Below are 6292 nucleotides of genomic sequence, written 5' to 3' on the forward strand. Positions count from 1 at the left end.
CGTTACAGGGCCCCCACGGCATTTGTTTGACATTTCCCGGTGTGGGAAGAAGGCTGCAGCATTCCCCCGACAGTGTCCCCCAGGAATGGTATGTCTCTTGGTTGCCAGACCCGGCAGAAACAGTAAAAGACTTGGCTGCAACAGGATAAACAAAGCCTCTTCCAGCATGCAGGCAGGGGAAGGGCAAGCTTAAAGCTGCAAGCTGACCTGAGGGCCTTTATCAAAGGTGAATTCCAGCAGCAGAGAGAACAACTGTGAAAAGGTCTCACCAAGGCCACTGAAGAAGCGGGGACGAGGCTTCCGGTGGCGGCCATGGAGGAGCAGGTCGCGCATTCGGCAGGTCACGTCTGGAACAGACTCTCAGACCTTTTTCAGGAGTTTCCACAGACATTTTGGGGCAGATTGGTGAAGCGAACACTGCCAAAAGGATTCCCTCTCGAGACTTCCTGTTGCGGCTATGCGGAGCTAAGTCGCACATTCAGCGGCTCCCGCAAAAATGGACTTTTGGGCTCTTTTCAGGGCCCCCAAGGGCACCTTTTCGACGTTTCCCGGTGCGGGAAGGAGTTAATAATAGCTCCCCGTCAGTATATGGCTTTAACTAGGAGCGGGGCGACAAAAAAGGTGATGGTGGACCAGAAGAAGGGAGGGAAGAAGGACAAAATGGCGGTGGGCGGAGACCAGGTAGCGTGGAGGCAGTGGGCGGAGGAGCGACAGGAGGGTATCCAGTGCTGCCTCAGAGAGATTAAAACGGATCTGCTAGAGCCAATGAAGGCTTCTATTGATAAGCTGCTGGAGCCACAGACGGCCCAGGGGGTGGCGATCCGAGAGGCTCGACAAAAGATCTCTGACAATGAGGATGAGATCTTAGGCCTGGCGGTAAAGGTGGAGGCGCACGAGGTGCTCCACAAGAAATGGCAGGAGCGGTTCGAGGAGATGGAGAATCGGTCGAGGCGGAAGAATCTGCGGATTCTGGGCCTCCCGGAGGAGCTGGAGGGGCCGGACGTGGGGGCCTATGTGGTCACCATGTTGAACTCGCTGATGGGAGCGGGGTCCTTCCAGGGGCCCCTGGAGCTGCAAGGGGCCCATAGAGTGTTGGCGAGGAGGCCCAAGGCTAACGAGCCTCCGCTGGTGGTGCCGGTGCGGTTCCATCGGTTCGTCGATCGGGAGTGTGTGCTCAGGTGGGCCAAGAAGGAGAGGAGCAGCAGGTGGGAGAACGCGGAGGTTTGGATATATCAGGACTGGAGTGCGGAGGTGGCGAAGAGGAGGGCCGGGTACAATCGAGCGAAGGCGATCCGGCACAGGAAGGGGGTGAAGTTTGGCATGTTGCAGCCGGTGCGACTGTGGGTCACCTACAAGGACCGGCACCATTACTTTGAGTCTCCGGAGGAGACGTGGGCCTTTGTTCAGGCCGAGAAGCTGGACACAGACTGAGAGTCGGGATGGACGATTGGGGACTGCGATTGATATGTTATGCCTATTTTTGGTTCGGGGGGGGGGGGGCTTTGCATTGTTTTGGGTTTCTTTTTCTGTGTTTTTCTCTTTCGGGTTGGGGAGGGTGGATGGGGCGGGTTGGGCACTGTTTTGGTTGGTGGCGGGCCTGGTAGGTGGAGAGCGCGGGCTTTTTCCCCGTGCCGAAGACTGGGGGGGGGGGCGGGGCCGGGGCGGGGAAGCGAGGATTGTTTCCTGCGCTTAGAACGGAGGGGGGAGGGGGAGAGCCTGTGAATGGGGAGCAGGAGAGGAGGGTGTGCCACACAATGGGAGGAGCCGAAGGGGAGGCGGGAGTGGCCGGGGTCAGCAGGAGTCAGCTGACTTGCGGAAGTGCAATGGGGGGAGTAAACCAGCCAGGATGGGTCCTAGCCGGGGGGGCGTGAGGGGTGGGGGGGAATCGAGTTTCTGCTGCTAAGGTCAAGGAGGAGCTGGAGCGAGTGGGGGGCGGTCGCGACGGGGGTATGCCGCTGTGGGGAACGGGCAGGATGTGGGGTGTGGGGTGCGGGCGCGTGGCTGGCCGAGGAGGGCCCATGGCTAGTCGGCGGGGGAGGGGGGCGGGTAGCCCCCTGATCCGGCTGATAACCTGGAATGTAAGGGGACTGAATGGGCCGGTTAAGCGGGCCCGCGTGTTCGCGCACCTGAAGGGGCTCAAGGCGTATGTGGTTATGCTCCAGGAGACACACCTGAAGGTGGCAGACCAGGTAAGACTGAGGAAAGGGTGGGTAGGTCAGGTGTTTCACTCGAGGCTAGATGCCAAAAATTGAGGTGTGGCGATCTTGGTGGGAAAGAAGGTGTCATTCGAGGCGTCGAGCATTGTGGCAGATAATGGCGGTAGGTACATAATGGTAAGTGGTAAGTTGCAGGGAGAGAGGGTGGTACTGGTCAATGTGTATGCTCCGAACTGGGACGATGCCGATTTTATGCGGCGTATGTTGGGTCGGATCCCAGACTTGGAAGTGGGGGGCCTGATAATGGGGGAGACGTTAACACGGTGTTGGATCCGGCACTGGATCGCTCCAGGTCTAGGATGGGTAGGAAGCCAGCGGCGGCTAGAGAGTTGAGGGGATTTATGGACCAAATGGGAGGGGTGGACCCTTGGAGATTTGCAAGGCGGGGGGCTAGGGAATTTTCATTCTTCTCACATGTCCATAAGGCTTATTCTCGAATCGACTTTTTCATTTTGAGTAGGGCGCTGATAGCGAGAGTAGAGGATACCGAGTATTCGGCAGTAGCCATTTCGGACCACGCCCCGCATTGGGTGGACTTGGAGATGGGGGAGGAGAGGGACCAGCGCCCGCTGTGGCGCTTGTAGGTGGGGCTGTTGGCGGACGAGGAGGTGAGCGAGCGGGTCCAAGGAAGTATAGAGAGGTACTTGGAGACCAACGACAACGGGGAGGTCCGAGTGGGGATGGTATGGGAGGCACTGAAGGCGGTGGTGAGGGGAGAGCTGATCTCCATCAGGGCCCACAAGGAGCGGAGGGAGCAGGGGGAGAGGGAGAGCCTGGTGGGGGAGATGGTGAGGGTAGACAGAAGATATGCGGAAGAGCCTGAGGAAGGATTGTTGAGGAAGAGGCGCAGCCTCCAGGCCAGATTCGACCACCAGGTGACCACCAGGAAGGCGGAGGTGCAGTGGAGGAAGGCCCAGGGGGCGGTCTACGAGTATGGGGAAAAGGCAAGCCGGATGCTGGCGCATCAGCTTCGGAAGCGGGACGCAGCTAGGGAGATCGGGGGAGTTAAGGACAGGGGACGGAGCGTGGTGCGGAGTGGGGTTGGCATCAATGGGGTCTTCAGGGACTTCTATGAGGAATTGTACCGATCCGAGCCCCCACTGGAGGAGGGAGGGATGGGCCGTTTACTGGACCAATTGAGGTTTCCAAAGGTGGAAGAGGGACTGGTGGCGGGACTAGGGGCCCCGATTGGGCTGGAGGAGCTGATCAAAGGGATAGGAAGCATGCAGGTGGGGAAGGCACCGGGGCCGGACGGTTTCCCAGTCGAGTTCTATACAAAATATATGGACATGTTGGGCCCGCTGTTAGTTAGAACCTTCAATGAGGCAAGGGAGGGGGGGGGGCTTTACCCACAACGATGTCCCGGGCACTGATCTCCTTGATCCTGAAGCGGGACAAGGATCTCCTGCAGTGTGGGTCTTACAGACCGATTTCCTTGCTAAATGTAGATGCCAAGGTGCTGGCGAAGGTCTTAGCCAGGAGGATTGAGGATTGTGTGCCGCAGATCATCCATGAAGACCAGACGGGGTTTGTGAAGGGGAGACAGTTGAACGCGAATGTGCGGAGGCTTTTGAACGTTACCATGATGCCGGCGAGGGAGGGGGAGGCGGAGATAGTGGTGGCGATGGACGCTGAGAAAGCCTTCGATAGGGTAGAGTGGGGGTACCTGTGGGAGGTGCTGAAGAGGTTCGGGTTTGGGGAGGCATTTGTCAGGTGGGTTAGGCTGTTGTATGAGGTCCCGATGGCGAGTGTGGCCACAAATAGGAGGAGGTCCGAGTACTTTGAGTTGCACCGAGGGACGAGACAGGGGTGTCCCCTGTCCCCCCTGCTCTTCGCACTGGCGATTGAACCCCTGGCTATGGCACTGAGAGAGTCGAGGGACTGGAGGGGGTTGGTACAGGTAAGGTCGTTTGCCAGATGGCAGGTGGTGGAATTCCCGCGGCTACTGCCACACACAGTACAGGACAGGGTGTTCTCGGGGGGGGCGGAGTGGGGAAGATCTCGGAAACTTACCAGGTGATGCAGGAGGAGGAGGTGGCCTCCGTGGTGGAGTTGAAAGGTAAGTGGGAGGAGGAGTTGGGAGAGGAGATCGAAGAGGGGACGTGGGCAGATGCCCTAGGGAGGGTGAATTCTTCCTCTTTGTGCGTGAGGCTCAGCCTCATACAGTTTAATGTGCTGCACAGGGCACACATGACCGGGACAAGGATAAGCCGGTTCTTTGGGGGTGAGGGCAGGTGTGTTAGGTGCTCAGGGAGCCCAGCAAATCACACCCATATGTTCTGGGCATGCACAGCGCTGGAGGAATTTTGGAAGGGCGTTGCGAGGACGGTGTCAAGGGTGGTAGGATCCAGGGTCAAACCGGGCTGGGGGCTCGCAATATTTGGGGTGGCAGAGGAGCCGGGAGTGCAGGAGGCGAAAGAGGCCGGAATTCTGGCCTTTGCGTCCCTGGTAGCCCGGCGAAGGATTCTCCTTCAGTGGAAAGATGCGAGGCCCCCAAGCGTGGAATCATTCCCCCAGTGTGATAAAATGCAACGATTCTCATTTGGAATCACTTCACACTCCACTCAAGGCATAAAAATGCTAAGGTACAATTTGCCAATATTTCAGCAAGTTAACAGTGAGACAGTTTTACGTGATTTTTAAAAAAACATGTTGGAGAGGGGTGAAGATCAATCACCCTTTCGCCATTCTCAACGGGGTCCTGTGCTGTCAGTACTTTTCAGTGTTTCCGATCGTTTTAGGGTCGTTCAACCTTACTGGTAGCGACTGAACTCATTTACGGTCGAAGGTCTGGATTTACATTTCTAAACCACACTGATGAATGAGGAATAATGCAATCAACACAGGTTATAGGTTTTGAATGATCAGAGTACGCTTATTACATAAAGCAAATCTAAATTTGGCACAACTGATGCAAACCACTCTTATGTGGCTGATGACAAAATGTACTGGGCAGGATTCTCCGCTTGCCGACGCCGATTTCATAGTCGTCGATCAGGTGGAGAATCCCTTTTTACGACTGAATCGGGGGTGCGCCTGTTTTCGGATGCTGCGCCCCCTCCAGAACGGCGTCATTGGGGAGTACGCCGCATGCCTTTGGGACGGCCTCGGGACGATACCTGAAGGCCCTCCCCCAATGCTCCACCCCCGATGGACCGAGGTCACGATGGCGCGGTTCACTTGTGCTCTCAGTTTTCATGAACCTGGCATGGCGGCTGCGGACTGTGTCCAGCACCGCCGCAGTCGCCGGAAGGGGGGGCCGTGCCGCTAGCCGAGGTGGGGCTTCGGCGAGGGGGACCGGTGGGGGGTAGTCTGGGGGTCTCGAGGACCAGGTCCAGGGGGGCACTATCTGGCAGGTCTGGTCCGCACGCGGCTGGCGCCATGTTGTACGGCTCGACTGCTGCAGGTCATCGTTGTGCGCATATGCAGCAAAGACCTGGCAATTCTCCAGCTGTTTATTTCATGAAGGCCGTGTGTTTTACGTGGCACAGCTGCTAGCCCCTCACTGGTCGGAGAATTGGGGCCTCACCAATTTTTTCATCGTACAACTAGACACATTCTCTGGACATAGCCTCAAAATCGGAAAATCCAGACCATTATTTCCCCTTGGACTTTACCAAACGAAACCCCTTCCCTCTGGGAACCACCTTGTCTACCTGCCCTGCCGTCTTCAGGGATCTATGGAAATCCAGGCCAAGGCCCCTCTGATCCACTGTACTCCCTAGTGTCCTGCTATTCATTGTGGATTCCTCTGCTTGTTAGTTCCCTGTCCACTCCACTGCTCTCTGCTGTGGGCTGTCAGTATAGATCATGTCCAGAATCCATGGCTGCGCCACATTAATATTCACGTACACGAATTAAGAAATTCTTTCCTCCATAATGAAAAATCCACCTGAAACCATATTCATATCTTTCAGTGAATTCTCTACCCAACCTCCTACCTAATTCGCCAGATTTGTAGGGTGTTTCCGATGGCGTGAGGGTCGTACAGCTTTAGTGGTCGTAACCAAACTCATTTACGCTCAAAGATCTGGGTTTACTTTTCTAAACCACGCTGATGGATGAGCAATAAGGCA

The sequence above is a fragment of the Scyliorhinus torazame genome, chromosome 10 (assembly GCF_047496885.1).
Source record: "Scyliorhinus torazame isolate Kashiwa2021f chromosome 10, sScyTor2.1, whole genome shotgun sequence".
Taxonomy (NCBI): Eukaryota; Metazoa; Chordata; class Chondrichthyes; order Carcharhiniformes; family Scyliorhinidae; genus Scyliorhinus; species Scyliorhinus torazame.